The sequence below is a fragment of the Ambystoma mexicanum genome, chromosome 12 (assembly GCF_040938575.1).
Source record: "Ambystoma mexicanum isolate Mex_15411 chromosome 12, UKY_AmexF1_1, whole genome shotgun sequence".
NCBI classification, from domain to species: domain Eukaryota; kingdom Metazoa; phylum Chordata; class Amphibia; order Caudata; family Ambystomatidae; genus Ambystoma; species Ambystoma mexicanum.
This window is the reverse complement of record NC_090936.1, coordinates 590,696,410-590,717,124: the sequence shown is the minus strand read 5'-3', so window position 1 is coordinate 590,717,124 and position 20,715 is coordinate 590,696,410. Positions and strand designations below refer to the sequence as shown.

At 46.7% G+C, this 20,715-nt stretch overlaps 1 protein-coding gene across 2 annotated transcripts in view; it reads right to left on the bottom strand.

The window, feature by feature from the left end:
- The window catches only part of RAD9A (RAD9 checkpoint clamp component A), a 902,871-nt gene that overhangs the window by 483,754 nt on the left and 398,402 nt on the right, over positions 1–20,715 (bottom strand). The window contains exon 1 of one of the 2 annotated variants that reach the window (XM_069628955.1): positions 297–316. The exons of the other annotated variant lie outside the window; for it this stretch is intronic. The gene's annotated coding sequence lies outside the window, so the exon portion shown is untranslated. Of the gene's footprint in view, positions 1–296; positions 317–20,715 lie in introns of those variants that run through there. 2 annotated transcript variants of the gene reach the window in all.

Below are 20,715 nucleotides of genomic sequence, written 5' to 3'. Positions count from 1 at the left end.
GCTGTAAACTGGGCTAAATAGCTGAAATCCGGCGCCACAGGTTCAGTTGTGAAAAAAAACGTCCAGTCGGACTAAATACAAATAGTTGTCAGCTCTAATCTAATGAACAAACCCAAGGCAGGCGTTGGAACCAAGATGGTGTAAATTGCAGATGCTGTGTTTTGAGAGTTCAGACTAAAAAGTAACGTCTGGCAACATTTGGACACATTTTTATTGTCAGAGTACTCCATACAATGCTCAAAAGTGTCATGAGGTATGCTTTGCTTAACGGGTGTCTTACAACTTTCTCATCCTACCTATACGCCCCTCCCCATCTTCAGGGTACCAGCACCTTATTCGCCCTTAAACTCTTCGTTGTCCGGGGCTTCTGCAACTCCTGCCTCGTTTAAAAATATCTCACCTCCCCCGCTAATCACCCGATTTTGTTTTTGGCGGGTGAGACGCCCATTGGAATGAATGGGCGTGCATGAGACTTGGCGGGTGAGTCAGCCCTTTACAAGGCGGGTGACACCCGCCAAAAGCGTGTGAGTTGAGAGCTATGGGTTAGTGGTTTGTTCACATCAGAGAAAAGAACCTTAAAAACGCTCCTTGTCAACCCCCCCCCCTCATCACGTGGGCTATACGTTCGAGCGTGTCAGGGAAGTCACGTGGCTCAGGTTGTGCACTTCGACAACTTGCTGTTTGTGCAAGGTATTGCATGAGTGGGAAGGCTGCCGCAGCCTCGTGTCCGAGACTGGAAGGTCGAAGCTTACGACAGCTTTGTACCCGAGAACTGGTGATCACCGTAATTCATTGCTTACCAAGCTAATTTGATTAACAGTCATTCTTAAAGGTATCTCATACTTGGTTGTTATTTTAGTGGAGCTGAGCGATTTGGCCTGCCCACAGGAGTGAGTATTTCAGGGATGTGTTTTGTGCAAGGGGGTCAGTGGTCGAACTAAGTAGTGGAACTATGTTCCCTGCTGGCCAAAAACCCATCACGAGGCCCCCTGCCGCACACAATACCAAACGCGTGCAGCTGCTGTTTAAGAGAACATTCAGTGTAGTGCACTGAAAGTGCACGTTTCAACTTCTTCCCACACTTTTATTTAAAATTGGAACCATACTGGACGGTTTCTTTTTAAAATAAAAGTATAGAAACAGTAAAACTTGATGAAAAAAAAGTAGATGAGCACGGCTCCCGCTCACTTCGACAACTAAAGGGGGTGTTTTTTGTGCAGTGGGGCTGAGCACAGGCATTCTTCCGTTCCCTGGCGAATTTCCATACCAGTTTACAGTAATGTGTAGTCATTTTATTTTCTTGTGGAGTGGCTTTATTTGCCCTTTCCTCTGGAGAGTGATATTTTGGGGATTGTTTATGTGCAACAGAGAAGGGAGATGTGTTTTGTGCAGTGGGGCATAATTCACTAGCCTGTGCAGAGGGACACATTTGGCTACGAATTCCCAGCATAAGTTTACAGTAAGGTGGATAGTTATTTTTTGGGATTGTTTTCTCATGCATAGGGTAGGTAGGGTGACTAGATTTTCAAAATAAAAAACTGGGATGTCCACAAACATAAAAGGACTACCAAGGCGGACACTCAAAACACCCCATCACTCACTATTTCTTGGACTGGACTGTTATCCTCCATATAAAATGTGCGGTATTGATTTCTAATGTAAGTATGGCTTTTGCTGTGATTGCGCCAATTAATATTTGTTTATTTTTTGGGCATTTATTAGGCACTTATACAGCAAATAAATTGCTTTTTTGAAAGCACCCACAGTACAACAGGGAGGAAACATGGGATAGAAAACCATACACTGGAAGATAAAGGCAAACCTAATAGGCCTTGTGAGCATTCAGAGCGTGCAAGTGTAGAGAGAGGAGAGTGCTCGGGTGCCGTGCTCGTGAGTGAGCAGCAGGTGTAAGTGCCCAGAGTACGACGTGCTAGGGAACTTTCATCTGTAAAAATAAAATGGGTAAGTGAGGCCTGCAATGGCAAAGGCCGGTAAGTGCCAAGGCAAGTGCTGTGTATAGGCGGAGGCTGAAGGCAATTGGTTGTGGGAGGCCAGGGCCCCCCGAAGGACACATAAGGGTATTGGTCACCAATCACAGCGACCGTGATATTAGCAGAGGAGGGGAGAAGGGGGGCAGAGGGTGAAAAGGAAAGTCTTGAGCAGCTTCCAGAATTTGAGGAGGTCCGACTCAAGACGAAGGGGGAGGCTGTTCCATAAGAGGGAGCCAGCTGAGGAAAGAGATCGTCCACCGGCCCTCTGTTTAATGAAACGCTTGGCACACAGATAGTTGGTCTAGAGGGAGAATAGTAAGAGCAAGTTGCAGATAGCATGGCCTCTGGTCCCAGACAGCCTTGTGGATGATGCAGAGGGATTTGAACTTGATCCTTGCAGCAACCGGGAGCCAGTGGAGAGATTTTAGGGCAGGAGAGATGCGTTCCCTGGGCTTGAGGCCAAGGAGAAGTGTCAATGCCCTATTCTGGATTAGCTGGAGCGGTCGTAGAGAGGAAGAGGGTCTATTCAAAGAGAAGGCTATTGCAGTAGTCTAGCCCAGAGAGAACCAGAGCTCTGGTAACATTGCATTTCTGGGGGAAGTGAGACTTTCCCCCCAGAGGGATTCATATCTATTCAATTTCTAACCAGGCTTTGTGGCACAATCGGGTAATGCGTGTGATGGGTACCTGAAAGGTTGGGGGTTTGATCCCACCCTGCAATGTCAGAGATCTGGTTAAGGTGACACAGGAAAATATGTGAAGTATTATGGTGCTTGTTTGATTTCTAAGTGTTTCACACTATCAATATTCAATCAATTTGTGATGGGACTGGTCATTTTCCTTTTCCCTAAGACCCGGACAGGGTTTTTAATATTAAAAACTCTTGGTACTGGGGGGGAGAGAAGTCCCAAATCTGGAACAGTCCTGGCAAAATTGGGAGGTCTGGTCACTCTAGCAGAGGGGCAATTTGGCCTGCCCAAAGCCCGATCCAGAGGCATCCACAGACATCCATAGATACCTCTGCGCAACCTCACCTGCACCCTTGTTTACAGCCTGATCCAGACACATCTATGCACAACTCCTGTCTGGACCCCGCTCTGCACAAACCCAGTCCACAAACCTTTTTTCCCTGCCTTACCCATACCGTTTTCTATAACGGGAGCCATCAAAAAAATCACTATCCAACACATACTTAAAAAGGTACACTACTAAAGTGGCCCACCAATGCCACCTCAACAAAAGTCCAGAACCCTCTAGAAGGTCCTACCAATGCCCTTTTTACAAACCTGAATCCAGACCCACTTGACGAGGGCACATGCAGATCCCTGATTCCAAAAAGCTCACGACATTTGCTTTGCAAGGCCACCTCACCTCTCTCCAAAGTGCCATCCAAAACCCATCTGTCAAGGTCCAAACCTGTCATACTTATAAACCCCATAGAAAACCTATCCGGCATAGTTCTATCCTGAAGCTCCTCTACAAAGCTCCACACACAAACAACTCAGAAAAAGTCCAATCTTGGTGACTTCTGTAAAGCCCTGCCCAGAACACCTATGCAAATGTCAAATCCTGCCCCCACTCTGGAAAGCCCCATCCAAAAGCATTCTAATTGTTAATAATATAATTGTTAATACATGTACGGAGTTCATTACTTTGGATAGCAGATCAATCATTTATTTAGTTAATTACTATCAATATGTGATTACTTCAAGTCATTGGGGGTCATTACGAGTTTGGGGGTAGCCATTGCGCTACTAGCACCATGGCTGCCTCCAAACCCGGGCCCGGGTCCGGTCTCAATGAATGGGGATTTACCGCGTCATTCCAACCTTGAAGGACCCGGTAAATCCCCATTCAGTAAACCATTCCCCATTCCCATTTGAGCCCCCATAGTGCTCAATGGGAATGGGGAAGGAGCAAATAACGGACTCAGTAATAGCGGGCCCGTTATTTGCTCCGAGGTGCCTTAACGGGTCCCTCTAAGAACGGCTGGTCAGACCAGCCGTTCCTGCTGGGACCCGCTAAGGGACCTCGGAATATGGCGGTAGGGACTTAACGGCACCGCCATCCTTAACGGTGCCGTTAAGCCCCTACCGCCATACTCGTAATGACCCCCATTGTTTCATATTATGAGCATGTGCTGTTACATACTTATGGTCCAAGTTACAGTCATCGTACAAGACCGATTGTTAAGACTGATTGTTTTTTGTATTTCATTTAATGTATCGCGCATAGTGGATGATACAGGATTTGTCTCCTTATAGAATACACCTATATGTATACATAACAATCTCCACACTAGAGGGGTATCTACTCTCATGATGTGTGTGTTTTACAACACGTTATCTTTTTTTCCTGTAACGCGGTCACTAGAACCGTCTGGCCATCATTGTTGAGATCAAGTTCATGTCAACCAGTGTCTCATTTTCATTTTCACTACCACGTTTTTGTCATTGCCAGAATTCAAAAATTAAGATCTTGTGTCTTGAATCCTGCTCAGAGGGGCTCAGAGGGGCTGTATGGCCATCTATGGTTTAAACAACGTTTACGTGATGAAGTGTTGCATTGTCTTTGGTTGTTCTCGCTTCTCTCATGGCATGAGTGTTTGACAACAGTTTATTGTGATGAATCTGATATCATCACTCCTTTCCCAGTGGTAGCCTCTCCCCATGTGGCCAGGGGACGGCAGCCGCTACCTGATACATGATGGAGGATCACATGGGCAGCGGCAACCCTTATGGGGTGATCTGACACCATCGGATGAGACATGGTATCCCCCTTTTTCTTTTAGGTATACTGAGGGCGTCCTCACTTCTTTTCCCCCAGCATCCTCGGCTCAGGTGGCCGGGGAAAGGCCATCGCTTTTGGATTCTGACCCTGGAGATGTATATGTGAGGGAGGATCACCTGAGTGGAGGATACCTGGGAAGTACAGAGAGGCCGTCCTTGGGTGAGACATGGTCATTCCCTTTCCACAATGAACTGTCTGTCCCAACAGCCTTTGTAGGTTCCTGTCAACCTTTCCCCTTTTCTTCCTTTCAAAGTGGCCCTCAGAAATGCCTTTTATTATACTGGGACGATGGAGAGATCCACTAGGAGGCCACCCCTTTATTTGGCCGGGATAAACGTTTATCAACCTCCCCTTGTTAATACAGATAAATATCAGCTCAGTACCATAACGAGGAGAAAACAACCCGGGAGTTAGGTACACTTCAAATTCATTCACACTAATTTGGTACTGAGATGGGCAAGAGGGCTTTGGAGGAGTACCTTTGTAATAGCCAGGCATGGCTAGCTAATAGGCCTAACCATGGTCAGGCAATTGAAGTGAAGAACTTTAACCAGTCACAGGTATATAAAATGAGAAAGCCAAGAGACACGGGAGAGACGACCTGGAGAGAGGAACGCGGCTTCCAGAAGTGGCGCATGCTGGAGAGGAACCAACTGGAGGGAAGCCATGCTGAGCAGGAGTGCGAGAGAGACGCCGGGGCCAAGGCTGGCCATGAGAGGGCCGAGAAGCCTGCTGTCCTCATTGCCCAGTGTCCCCAGCAGGAGCTGTGGGACCGAAGCCTCCCGGTCGCCGCAGGCCACTGGTAGCTTCCACTGAGGAAGAGCAGAGCTATGCCCTGCAGGACAGAATGGTGAGCGCTGCTTGCTGGGGCTCCCGCAAGGAATAGCCGGAGCGAGAGGAAGCTGCGAAGCAGAATCAAGACGGCCAAAGGAGCTGCAGCATACCGGTGAGTGCAAAGAAGAGAACGCTCATTCCGGGGCTGGAAAGGGGCATGTCAAAATGCCAAACTAACTCAATACTATTACATTTGCCATGGAAGAACAAACCAAGGGTTTCAGAATGCTGAACAAGCTGCAAAGTTTGAGAGTGCAACAAACAATATTGAATACCTAACTAACTGAAACATATGATGAGCCTATTTGAATACAGCGTGAGACAAAATCAAGTGATAAGCATTTATAAATAAAAGTAAAAGCAAAGTGGTGGAAAAGGATGAACACCACAGAATGAAAGTTGTGTGAGATACACGTTGTGGCAAAGCCAAGAGAATGCCCCCAATCATTGTATTAATTTTATTTTGGTTTACCGTCCTCCACAGGATACACCTACATTTAACGAAGAAATAGCTAACATTTTAGCCCCTTTGAACAAACCAAATACCTCCACCATTTATCTAGGAGATTTCAATAGATGGTTAGGCAGTGATTGGGATGCCGAAGGAAAATTGCTTGAACAAACATTTCAGAATCTCAATTTTATTATCCATAATAGTGTAAAAATCCATAGGAAGCACAATGTATTGGATTGGGTGGTGGCTAGGAGTTTGTATCTCAGCCCTCTGGTGGTTAAACCATGTATATGGTCCTTCCCCTTCCATCGCATCAATATGGCTCGTTTGGCCAGCGACTGACCCACATTGATCAATTTACGTTTTAATGGATTCATTTTAAGTACACATCCCAGCATACATGACGTGTGGTCCAGATCAACAGCCTGGTCCACCATTTCTGGCAGTGGCGCACAGACTTTACTCCAGTACACAGAGTGCCCCACAAGACCATAACGTATGTATCAGATCGGCATCCTCAGATCCGCACCTCTGGCATCTCCCCTCAGTTGTTGTATACGTTTTCTGCAGGTGGGATGGGGTGAGATATACTCATTTCAATATTTTGACGTGGATCAGCCTGATCTGGAATTACATGATACCTGTTTCATGAGTCTGCACAATTTCTGCCAGTGTGGGCCTCTAAGAGTAATCCCCAGGTCCCCCTCCCACTTGACCCTGATGTCTGGTATTTGCTCCTCCCTGGTCGACAGCACCAGTTTGTATAGTACTGAGGCTGTCGTTTTCATTGTGTTAGGGGAGAGAACATAATTCAAGCACTGATGGGAAGGTGGCTCCAGCGGAAAGTCCTCCCACCCAGCTGCCACCGCCGACCGAAGCCTTAAATATTGTAGTTTCTGTAATGGGGCATCTCCTACACATATTTTAAAGTCGTCCCAGGGTACGAACTGGCCTTCCCGGTATAGATCCCCAAAGTGTGTTATAGCCACTCCTTTCCAGTGTGCAGCCAGTACCCTGTCTCTCGATGGGCCCAAATATGGTGCATCCTAGATAGGCATATACTGGCCGTAGATTATAGTGTTGTTGGGTCAGTCTCGCCCACGCCTGTTGTGTAACCAGCACTGGGTCCAGTTGATTGCTATTCCCTGGCCTCCTAGTGGCTATCCCGTGTAACAGTGAGACCTTATCCCTCCCCTGTCTCTCCAAGTCTACGTATGATGTATGCAGCCCGCCCTCCCACCAATGTATCGCATAGTATGCCTGCGCTGCCAGATAATATAGCTCGTAATCTGGAGCTGCCAGTCCCCCCGTTCGTAATGTCGAGGCGCTTCCAGTTGACTCTCACCTGGCCCTTCCATACAAACGCAGAGCACGCCCCAATTCTCTTCACTAAGAATGTTCTGCCCTGCCACAACGGTATCGTGCTGAAGGATAGAAAAGCTTGCGCAGTATAATAATTTTTACAAGCGGCACGCGTCCCATCAGGAAGAGAGGGAGCTGGCTCCAGCGTTCAAGTTTAGTACACAGTGTGTTAACCAGTGTGTCATAGTTCAGGATAGTTCAGGGTACGCACCATATTCACTGTATGTGCCATCTCTACGCCTAGATATTTCACCTGTTGAGTAGTCCACTGCAGTCCACACAGATTGCTAAGCACTGCCGTCTTGTCCATCAGTGGAAATATTTTGGATTTATTACTATTCAAACGGAGACCTGAGTATTCCCTGAATTCCTTAACCGTTTCTATTATCCTCTGTAAATACTTTCCAGGGTTCCGTACATACAGCAAGATGTAATCCGCATATAGTGTTATTAACTCTATCCGATCAGCTATATGAATGCCTGCCCGTGCATGTCGTGCCCTGAAAATATCTGCTAGGGGCTCTATAACTAACGCAAACAATACGGGGGAGAACAGGCAGCCCTGCCTGGTGCCTCCTGCTAGCGAAAGCATCGGCGATAAGACCCCATTTATCTGCACTTTCGCAAACGGTTGCGTGTACAGTACACGCACCCATCTAATAAAAGTGGGGCCGAATCCATAATTATGCAACACCCTGAATAGAAATGGCCAGTATACGGTGTCGAATGCCTTCTGCATGTCCAGGGATATCGCAACCCCTTCAGTGTCTTGTGGGATCCTCACCAATACGTTGTTAAACCTCCTTATGTTGGATGCAGTAGATCTCCCTCGTACGAAACCCACCTGATCTTCATGCACCATGTAGGGCATCAATGGATCGAGTCGAAAAGCCAATATCTTAGCAAATACCTTCTTGTCTGTATTGATGAGAGACAATGGTCTGTAGGATCCAAAGTCTGTCAGTGTTTTCCCAGGCTTCAACAATAGAGTTATAATCACCTCCCACATAGTGTCTGGGTGAATACCAGTTTCCAATGACTCTTCCCACACCGACAGGAGGCAGAGGGCCAGCATGTCCCTAAACTCCTTATAAAACTCTGCGCTCAGCCTGTCTGAGCCCAGGGCCTTCCCCCGGTAAACTTTTATTTGCCACTTTTATTTCATCCAGTGTTATAGGGGTTTCCAGGGAGTTACGTGCATCTGCCGACAGGAGCGTAGTAGGGATCTTGGCTAAATAATTATCAATCTCACTGTCTGCAGCTACACTCTGGGGCGAATAGAGGTTTCCATAAAAACCATAGAATACTTCACAGACCTCTTCTACCCTAGAGACTACCACTCTTGTCTTGCCTCGTTATACATGGAATGATGGTGTTGCCTCTCACATTGCGCACTGTGTGTGCTAAGAGCTTGCCTGGTCTCTCTTGCTCTCCATATCTGCGTGCCGTTGCCGGCCTATCGAAATAGCGCAGTTCTCTGTCTGCTGCCTCTCGATATTCATCCAATTGTGTTTTTAATTTCTGCGCTGATACATGGTGACGCATATTCCTCCTGTAACTTCGCCAGGGAGTCCTCTCTTGTCTTTTGAGCTCACTTCTAATATCACAGAGTACTCCATATTCAGTGGACATTGCCAGTCTCTGCATACATACCTTAAATGCCTGCCAGAGAACTGCCTGCTTACTCACCGAGCCGTCATTAATTTGGAAAAATGTGGTAATGTGTTGCGCCATACTGGTTCTAAACACAGAGTCCTGCAACAATGCAGGTTTGAAACGCCACTGTGTTCGTTGGGGGGCCCCCTCAAGGATAATCAGCAGAATCATCATAGGGGAATGATCGGACAGTGTTCTAGGCAGTATCTGTGTCTCCATCACCCAGCTCAGCACCCTCTGTGACACTAGCCACAGGTCTATACGGGAGAGCATATTGTGCACCGATAAGTAGTATGTGTAGGCGCTCCGTGCAGAGAGCGCCAATCGTCCCTCAGGTCTAGGTCTGCCATGTGCGTGTGGATTATGCGTGCTGCCACTGTCAGGGGCCTGGGCGTGGTGGAGGTGCAATCTAGGTCTGTATCAAGTAAAGTGTTGAAGTCACCTCCACAGATTACATGTGCGGTAGGGTACCTGGCGCATTTACGGAACACTGTCTCATAAAACTCTGGGTCATCCACATTAGGTCCATATATGTTCATGAATAGCACTTCGGTACCCCCCAGCTTCCCGTGCACAATCACATATCTACCGCTTGAGTCACAATCTGTCATAAAGTGTATGAATGGGAGCGACCTAGAAACTAATATCATGACCCCCCCCCCCCCGGGCTCTGGTTGAATATGAAATGTAATAGTGGTGTTCCCTCCCCTCCCGGCGCAACCTTCCGTGCCTGGTGGTCTAGCAGATGTGTTTCCCGTAAAAACAGTATTTGGCCCCCTTGTCTGTTCATGTATGCCATCACCTTACGCAACTTAATGGGGATGCCCAGACCCCTCACATTCCAACTCAATAACTTAACCCCAGTGGGTCCATTTTAGCCATAGTCCCTCAGATGTTTCTGAGTGAGAACCACAATTCTGTATCTGCCTCCATCTTGGTGATAACATAATTGGGTTGTGCATTTTCACAACATGTTCTTCCCAACATGCCCCTCCTCCCCCTCCCTCATATTACCCCGAACTTTGACTATGTTCTGCCCTGTTCCCATACCCCCCACCCCTCCCTTCCCCTGCATAACATAACTTTGCACTTGCATTGGGGCCGACTGCTTCCATGGTGATTAGAGTCCCAGCTTTACATCTATAAATAACCTCTGCTCGGCTGGACCGGTGCATAATCCTGAATCTACGTTACCAAAACACATTATGAATTTGCTTATTTCACTTATGGGGTGCAACTCCCCCTAACTTGAGCTCGACCCACTATACCATGTTGCCTCTTACACACATTACTTCCTTCTCAGATTCATCCTCAGACAGATGCATTCAAGCATACAGTTATGGTCGTCTTGACACAACATATTCAAAGCCTTCACCAGTGCACTGCCCAAGATCATTCCCCGTCTCCGGACGTTTGCTTTTTGGGCAGAGGAATATTGGCCTCCACGAACGATGCCGTCTCCTCGGGAAATGTAAAAAAGTAAGTTTTGTTCTTAAATTGCATGCATAGCCTGGCTGGGGATAGGTTTGTGCTCTCTCAACAATTTCTTGACCCCCGACAAAAGTGTGTAGTCGGGAAAGATGCGGATCGCGCTGGAACCCATCTTCAGGTCTTGTTTCTCCCTCACAGCTTTAAGCACCAAATCCATGTCTCTATATTTCATCAGCCGTGCAATTATAGGCCGGGGGAACGTGCCTGGCTTGGGTCCTATGCGCTCATTCTACAACAAACATTTGTGACCATCTGGGGTCACCCAACAGGTCTTTCAGTAGTTCCTCCACTGCCAGCTCCATGGGTCCCTTCAGGGCATCCTCCAGCACCCATATAATACAGACATTGTTTGGGCACAATCTTGCTTCAAGGTCTTTGCACTTCAGCATAATGGTGCCTAGATCTTTTGCCATTGTTGTCACCGTACCTTGCAACGCCTCTATTGCATCCTCTGCCGTGCCAATCCTCATTTCTGTGATGCGCTGCGCGCTGTGTTGCTTTCTCCAGCTGTGCACGGATCATGTTGATGTTAATGCCATCCAGCTTGTCGTTGATTGAGGCAAATCCCTGATGCATGATGGTCATGACTCCTTCCAGGTCTATAAGCGGCACTGCTGGGGCGGTCGTTCAAAGGTTTTGACCACTTGCTCCTTCGTTGCCAGCCTCGGACAGCTTAACAGCTGGTTTAGTTAATGTATCCATTGCGTCGCTCTTCTTCGAAGGCGCCCCCTTAGGCATTATACTGTGCACTAGGTCTCCTCTTTTAACAGTGCAGCATATTTTATGCTGTGGATAGACTTGGGAAGTGTCTCTTGTCTGACAGTGTCTGCTGTGTCAGCTCGCCTCCAGCCCGAGGGCGTGTCCAGGTACACCAATGTAGATGTCAGCCTGGCTGTGAAGTGCCGTCGCTGAGGCGGCACCAGGTTAACCCAGGCACCCCTTAGTATCTGGTTGTGGGTTGGAAGTCCAAAATAGGGCACCGGTCCTACCTTCCTACTTAAGTTATGGCCCAGGCTTGTATAAGGTGGCAGGCACACCAGGCCCCCCTGCTCGATTCCCCAAAAGAACTAATCCTCAAGCCGGGGAAGACAGCTGTCAGCTCAAGAGCATGAGAGTGGTGGAATGACCCAGGGTGGGAGTCACTGCTGCCGGCCAGGCCGCAGCGGCTTTCCTGCCCACCTCGTAGTGCAGCTTGCCTTAAAGATGTAACTAAAAGCGCAGCAGTTCGCCACCCCCGGTCACGGTGTGGTCCAGCTGCAATCCGTGCTTGGGGTCAGGGCCAGTGCCATAGGTCCAGCCGCCTCTCAGTTCGTGCAGGAGGGCGTGGGGGGCCCAGAGGTGATCCACACACCAGCACTTGTAGGTGGGATTAGCAGGAGTAGCCCTTCGGACGCGTGAGCGGAGTGTCCAGGGGGCGCCCGGATGTCCGCTCCAGTGGGGGTTGTACGGTCCTAGACACTGTCCTCTTTGCAATCGTTGTCTAACCTTCCCCGGTTAGTTGTGGGGGTAGCACACTCCGTACGCCAAGCTGCGGTGTACTGCAGGAATGTCTGTAGGCTGCCACTTGTGGTTAATATTAATAGGTCTCCTCCACATGGAGCCAGCGTGCGTAGGAGCGCAGGGTAGCCCGCACCCGAGGGGTTTTATTGCTGGTGGCAGTCCGCCCGCACCCCCTGCTGACAGCCTCCGTACCTTCAGTGGGGAGCCCACATCAATCACGCCAAAATCACGCGCCAGCATTCTTCCTGGGTCCGATGCCTCCCTCGCCAGTTCCCGTGTAGGACCGAGCAGCAGATAACGTCCTCACCCGGTCTGCGGTCTCGCTGATTGTCTGCTGGGTTCAACAGCCTCCGTAGCTCTGCATCGCCTTCATTTATTACCCGGCGCACAGAACCGTGCAGATGGAGTGGTCCTGGGCACCTCTCACTGTCCCGTGATCCCGTGTGGGTTTATCAGGGCTTGAGTCTGGTGCTTTTCCTCCTCTCCCCAGGACACAGCGCAGGGGGGTGAGCGGCGAGCGGAAATGTTTATCCAGCACTGGACGGTAGAGCAGTGTGACCGCGTATGAATCCCCTCACTAGCGCTCGGTCTTAAAACGGGCTCCCCTCTCTTCATTCGGTTTCGGCGCCGCCATGTCGTGGATAGGCCTGCCCACTCAGGAGGACTCTGCAGCAGATGCAGCGTGTCCCAGTCCTCTCGTCTCACCAGGGCTCGCCGGACTCCACCGTATAACTTGGTCTCTATCTCAGCAATCACTCCGGTTTTTGGCCAGGGTGTTCCTGGCCCCTTCAGGCATCATGTGGGTCAATCTTATGTCCAGTCATGCACGAATATTGCTGATATTACACTGGCAGTTCCCTTCGCCATCTGAGCTCACACCAAGGCATCCATGCTGCCTATTGCGAAACAGCGCTCCCTACATAAACTGTGTTAACGAAAGGCCATAGTGAACCTGAAGGAGGGAAGCCCAAGTTGCAGGGAAGATCCAAGCCCGGCGGAGGGAGACCCTAGGGGGGGATGAGCAATTGCCCGTGTGCAGAACCACTGAAGGAACTTTTGTTTGTTTGTTTGTCATTGTGAATCAGCAGGCCTTCTAAGGCAAGAGACTTTGTCAGGAAAAAGACTTGGTCTCTGAAGTTTTTTGATATTGTTGAACTGGAACTGTGAACATCGTGCTGGAGAGGCCCGGGAGTGTGCTGTGCTCAGGAGTTCCACCTTGTCCTTTGCTTGAAACCTGGGGAAGGGAGACACAGCCATACCATCCTGATACATCATTTTCTTTTCTGGTGAACATTATCCCACACTCTTTTTTTTTTGTGTAACTTAGTGGTAAGGATTGGCAATAGGTTTTTTAGTATAGGCCCTTTTTATTCGATAAGACGGTATTAGGACTGCCTTATTATTATTTGATGGTCGTAGCTTGCTCCCATCTTAGCTATAGGTTTAGATTAGGCGTTTTTCTCGCCCCTGCATACAGTTTAATAAACACCCTTGAACTGTGATCATTTGTGTCTGTCTTTACTTTTGCCGCCATGAGTTCCTTACAGGCCCTTACTAGGTTTACAAATGAGCACGGAAATAGGGTGGTGCGCGTCTCATTGTAGGTGTACAAAGCACAGGCACGCCAGGCCTCTTTGTATGGGGCTGAACTCTGGGGGCACATGCCTGTTGAGCCCCTTGCAGTGGTGGAGAGTAAATTACTGAAAAATATCCTTGGGCTTCCCCTAGTGCACCAAATATTCCAGTACTACTTGAGACTGGCCTGCAAGGGTTCGACTCAATCTGTAAATTGCATCTGGTGCTTTACTGGGTCTGCCTATGGACAAATGAACATCTTTGTAAATATAAAGAAGCAGTCCTGGATGTTCTGTTTCAGCAAGGGAGCCCTTTTTTAAAGTGGGTTTCCCATGTAAAAAAACACCCTGGGACAGCTGGGGCTCGGGGAGTACTGGTCCAACCCGGCTGTGTAGACGACAGCATCAAAGGAAGAGCTAATGATTGCTGCAGGGGGGAGGGCGAAGATTGACATTTGACAAAATCTAGGGCCTCTGAGATGCTGGCCCGGTATCTTGTGATCAAGAAAGGGGTCAGCTGCGAAGAGTAGCTGGACTATGTTACCTCTAGGAGGGGAAAGGTTGCATATTTAAAGTTTCGTCTTGGGATCTGGCCCACAGCTGCCTTACTCCACAAATGGAATAATGTTACCCCCCAACATGCACTGCATGCGACGATGGTGTGGAAGATCTCTGCCATTATTTATTTTCCTTGCCCTGGGACCTAGCCTCTGGGGAACGTTACTTGAAGCTGCTATTTTTAAATCGTGTTTGCAGGACCACTGCAAAGCCATGGCCAAATGCCTGGACTCGACAGACGTTTTGGCTGTCTTTGCCCCTAGTAACTATTTGAGCTGGGCATGGAGAGTCCACCAGAAGAAGTCTAAGGAGCCTGCCTAGCCACTCTTAGCAACCACCTTAGTATCTAATGTTATGATGCTGTCCTTCACCCCTCCCTATCTTATACACGTTTTATTGTTTTATTGATCAATAACGATGAATGTTTGTATGATTGTATTTTATTCATGTGCTGAGTTTATATGATGTATTTATGCTGTGATGCTTTTATGACTTTTACTGTCGAAATAAAGCCTTTGAATGAATGAAAATCTCTGTACCGCTGCCGTTGGAACACATTTTGCAGCTGGTGCAAGGAGAAGAGTTTTGACCCTTTCACTTGTAATACCTCTACTGTATTATCTTTGTTACTTCATCTAACCCGTCTTGGGCACCAAGTCTCCATGGCAAAAGAATACCGGACGGTGCTTTATATTTTCATCAAGCGTTTGCCGGATAAAGGTTCCTTTGTCAAGGTACCTATTGTAGTCCAATTCTTGAAGGGATTGACAAATCTTTTCCCCCTGATCCTTTTTATTGTACCGGTTTGGGATTTAAATCTGATATTAAGACATTTAGGGCCTCATCATGAGTGGGTGGTATCCCAGTGGTAAATCAACTGGGATACTGCTCTAAGGAGGAGAGATTGCAATGTTTAGACCCAAGAAGGGCTTTAAGTTTTTACATTTCAAGAATGGCAAAACTCAGACAGGATGACCAGCTTTTTAAAGGCTACTTGGGCCATAAATTAGGGTTAGCTGTCACAAAACAGACTTTTTCACAATGGATAATCTTGTGCAATTCAGAATGTTATTCGTAGCCGGCAAGGACCTTCCTGAGGGATTAAGAATGCATTCCACCCAAGGAGTGGCTACTTCTTCAGCGCTTGAAAGAGGCGTACCCATTCAGGATATCTGCAAAGCAGCTACCTGGTCATCTTTACACACCTTCAGTAAATATTCTTGCCTAGACTCTGTCAGGTCAGGAGGCCAAATTTGGCAAGGCTGTACTTTACAGCATCAATCAATAAAAATGCTCAGCACCCATCTCCTTATACTGACTTCTTTGGGAGTGTATCAAAGATGAGGAATACATGTGTAAAGGATTTCAATCGGGCGACAGACACCGGACCAGGACCCTTGCCCCTAGCCTTGGATGTAGCGCGCAATTGCAATGCTTTCTATTCATTTTCTATGGATTCGAATTGAGCTGGCACACAACCCTTCTCACACCCCCTTTTACAAATACCCTGGGTCACAATGGACCATGAACCAGGCCGGTTGGTGGGAATACAATATTTATTTATTTTTTAAATTCAAAGAAATCACACACATTTTAATATTGGGCAGAAATCACCAATGGAGTGATAATGACAATGAAAACCACTGAAATACACTTGGTTAACCTTCTACAAGAACATATCCAAAGCACAGATTAATATGAGCAATTCTGAAATACGGGTGGATAGCACCCAAGTTAAAGTTTCCCCCTGTAATGTTTCCTCAACCCACAATTACTCGAATTCTGAGTGGATAGAAAGAAACAGCAGGTAGTCGTGGATAGGAGGCAGCAAGCAGAATCAGAATCCGACCTTCCCTCACAAAATAAGAGGCAAAACCCTTTGCAATGGCCTAAAATGACACTCGGATTTTAACAAATAATTATATGTGTAATTAAATAATGATGTACACATGTTTTTTCACAGTCTCAGGGACATTCTGTAACTAGCAACCATAAGTCAAGGTATCACAGAAGGCATACCGTTCAAAAGCAATTTGAAAGTGAGAACCCAGCGCAGTCGAAATCACACGTGGAAAAGTTGCATTTACACTTTTTTGAGTTTTAAATGTCAACATTTTTTTTTTTAAAATGGGTGAAATACACAATCGGAATGCGGTTTTTAGGCTGGGTGATAGATGCACATTACAGGGACAATATGAATGTGAAAGAGTGACTATAGCTGAAGAACTGGATGAGATTTTCAAGATGGAAGCAGTTAAAAGAGAAAATCGGCTGAGAAAGGACAAGTTTTACTTAAACGAGATTATCCAGACTAGATTGTTAAAGAAAGACATGGTACGATCCAAGGTTAATTTGCAATTTAACCCTTTCACCCAGTGTTCAGTTCTATGTGGGAATTAATTTAAATTATTACAGATATTGCTAAGAGTTACAAGATGGGGTGAATGAAAGAATGGCGCTAACACTAAGAATCAAAGACAGGGTGCAAAAAGAATTCTGATAGTTGGACAAATTACCAAGGCATACATAGGGTTGCTTAGAGAGTGGAACAAAGACAAAGGGTCAAGATGGGGTAGGCTATGTGGCTATGGGATGGGGAATGCTCACAATCTGCTCTTGAATTTTGGAATTTGGGACAGCCAATCAGTTTCTGGACTCAAAAGGTTCTGGTCACAGGATAGAGTGCGCCCCTTACAGCAAACAGCTGGGCAAGTCTGGTCACTGGATGATGGCAAGGGTACAGCGGGCATGCAGGTAGTGGGCAAAAAGCCGATCTGGTCACAGAATACTCCCAAAAGGGTACCACAGCTTTACCCCTTTGTTATTGGGATTTTAGTGGAATTTCTGGATCAATGGGCTTGCTGGGATAGGATCAGCTATGTGTTGGCCTTGCTGGGATAGGATCAGCTATGCTTTGGCCTTGCAGTAGAGTCTGGAATCTTGCAAAGGTGGATCTGGAATGTCAAGATACGCAGGTGCTGGAAATTCAGGAGAGACTGTGTCTAGAGTTCTGTCAGCCTCCATTATTTATAAGGCATGGTGACATCATAGGATTATATGGTGGGGCAGGCTTAGGCTGGGCATGCCTCTCACAACTGGATTGGTCAGGCGTGATCGTTCCCGCCTTGCTGTAAGCTGGTTGGATTTTTAGGGACATGACATCAGCTTTATGATGTGGGCTTTACAATGCATGGGATCATCCCACAGTTACTTTTGCTAAAATCAGTCTTAACATAAATCACACATTTACACAATTGTGGCATTTTTACAAATTACATAAGTAGATGACATATTTCATGCAGAGCATGACAGTCCAACTCTCTAGTTTGTAAGACTTTGTTTCGTCCGTCTAGTAATTATTCGTCATTTTCAGTGAGAAATATTCGACCTAAAATTCTATAACTTTATACATGGGTATAGATTACCATAAGGCATGTAAGTATTGCATTTTAAAGTGGCATCATGTACACTTTCCTCAGAATATACAATTATGTGCCATTTCTGTTCCCAATATGGCAGTGAAGGCTAAAACCTCTTAAATTAAATTAAAGCCACCAAAATTGCATCTAGGTTGTGAAACTTTAGCATTACTGCGTTGTCCAATTTCGGAGATAAAAAGTGTTGAAGTTTATTAATACAATAGCTTTTTAAGCCAAATGGCCAGCATTGTTTACCAAATAAGGGCATACTTCCAAGGCTGTTCTTGAGTTGGCTTTGAAGCTCCAGTAGAAATTGCGGGGACGTGTAATTTCCTATTTCACATGTATGCGTCCCAGAATATCTATTATAATAGGCCTAAGCCCAGACAGAAGTCTGATGAGCATGTGATGTTTAGTGCTTTTGGCCCATTCAAAGTTTCCCAGGGCAGTAATTAGCATGCATATGTCCCAGAATCTATTGCAGCTCCTTCTGGGGAGAAACCACTCCTGTTGCTAGCAAATCCCCAAGCAGAAAACCTGTTTGGCTAGTTTCAGACTGCAGCCAAAGTCTTTATTTCTTTATTTGACTTTGTTCTGAATCAAAAGCAAGCCTGTTGAATAAAACATCCCATCTATGTTTCCCCGCAAAACCCCCTTTACATTGCTAGTCAAGGACAGGGCCTTCTTCAATATGACACTTTTAAAACAGGTACTTTTTTGGGGTTTGCAAAAGCCCATTTTGACACATGGTGAATGCTGCTGGGATTTCTCTTTTAAAAGGTTTTCTCTTCCATTTGACTTCCCAATATTGTTTTGCAGCCCTACTCAGTTTCTTTTAAACAGAACTTTGTCCAGGACACAGGTTCACTGAAATTGCCATATGCCCATAGAGCTAGGGTTTCCTTTGAAGCATTGATTTTTGACATTTTGTAACTCAAAAGTCAAGCATTTTCCTGTGTGGCTGAAAGTAAAGCTTCTGTGGATTTCCCAGTTCTGGCCTTGTACAGCCTGTCATGCAGGGATAATGCTCTCTTCTGCTAGAGCACAATCTGGATATGGATGAGCATGGCAGGGCCTCATTGATAAAAGCAGTGTGATGGTGAACAGATGTAAATAACGTCAGGGCAGCATTCTTTTTAATGTAAAATATTCCCTTTTCAATGGGAACTTTTTCACAAGCAGCAGAGCAGCGCTGCTTTTCACTTTGCTTCTTTAGTACACACAAGAACACACCTCGGCAGCCTTTCTCGCTGTGCTCCCTGTTCCAACTTGCCCAATAGTTGTTTGTCAAGATGGTGGAGCCATCATTTTGTAGCTGCAAAATGCAGTTTTGATGCATGGCAATGGTGCTCCAAGGTTCCAGCGCAGCCATTTTGCTGTTAACTGCTGAAGTGCAGCTTGATCACGGATGGGAATTCTGCTGAGTGGGTCAATGTACCCCACAAATTCCCCCCCCCGACTCTTCTGAAACTTTTGTCGAGTGAGAGTAGGGCAAAGTGGGGTTCATCAGGTGGAGTCCTTCCATCAGGGAGCGGTACGCCACGATCCTCCCACTGTCTCTTGTAGGAGTGTGGAGCGACACTCACAGCTTTTCCTTCGATCTCTTCTTTCCAGGTCCCCGGGGAGGTCCTCCTTGGTCTATGAAGAGCGTAATCAGTACAAATCTATTAAATAAATAAGAACCGGTTACTAAATGTTCCCACTGACTTCCTTCCAGGAAGGTTGACAGCAGTGGGACTCGCATGCATTCAATTAGGACAGTACTTTGATGATAAAGACAAATGATCACTCACAAGAGACAGATAACTATTGATTTGACTAGAATTTTTGGGAGTCTCTTTCATCCTGACAATGAAGAAAATACTCCCTGTTAATTAAATATACCTATGAACCTACCTGTTCACTTCTGGTTCTTCTTTTTCTGGTTCTCATTCTCCATCTGTCTCTATTTGATTTTCTCTGGGCTTCTCAATTAGCTGCAAAGTGTGCCTAGGTTGATAACTTTTTAACTGATTAATATGGACCCATTTCTCTTCTGTCAGGTATCCTTTGGGGATGCGGTTTCTGTACGTGACAGGTGAAATTTTATCTACAGTTCCAAACGGTCCGCGCCAACTGGGGAGAATTTCCACTCCGTGGTCTGGTTCCTTTGGAAATTGAACAAGTAGACCCTGCCTCCTACTTGGTATTCCTTTTTGGTGGTTTTTAAGTCATATTGAGTCTTCATCCCCTCTGCAGATTTTTCCAGATTCCGCTGAGCTTACGCAAAAGCATGTAGAAGGTGTTTTCTTAGATTCTCAACATACTCATGTGTTGTGGAGGCATTTATCAGTGTCTACTCTTGTGTTCTGTAGAGCAGATGCTGAGGTAATACCATGCTGTTTCCAGTCATTAGCTCAAATGGAGACATCTTGGTTGCAGAAAAAGGTGTGGATCTGATGGCGTTCAGGACAAGCAGTAATCAGATGTCCCAACTTGGCCCAGAATCTGCCACAAACTTTTTTAGAATTCTCACAATGGTTTTATTGTACCTCTCAACTACCCCACTAGAGGACCGGCGTTATGCAATGTGAAGTTTCGTTTTTAGCCCAAGTATCTCCCACATCTTTGTCATCACTTCGCTGGTAAAGTGACTACCTCGGTCTGACTCAATCCTTTGGGGTAGGCCAAAACACGAGAAGATGTGGTTGATCATCAGGGCAGCTGCAGTTTCTGCCCTGCAATTTGGGGCCGGGAGACATTCTACCCATTTGGTAAACAAGCATGTTACGGTTAACATGTACTTGTTCCCTCTGGAGGCCTGATGAAATCTACTTGTAAATCTGACCAATGCAGTGTCATCCCCCTCTTCTGGAGGGGAGCTCGGTGTGTGAGTGAAATTGGCTGAAATTGTGCACACACAAGACAGCCCTTCAAGTATTGGTCGAGGTCCTGCCCCATGAGTGGCCAGTATGCAACCTCCCGCAAGATTTTTAAAATAGTGTGAAACCACTGATGACCGGCTGTGGAATAAGGTAGGTACCACCCACTGGTCACAGCCAGAGATGGATCTCCTTACCAACAAACCGTCTTGGAGTCTGAACATT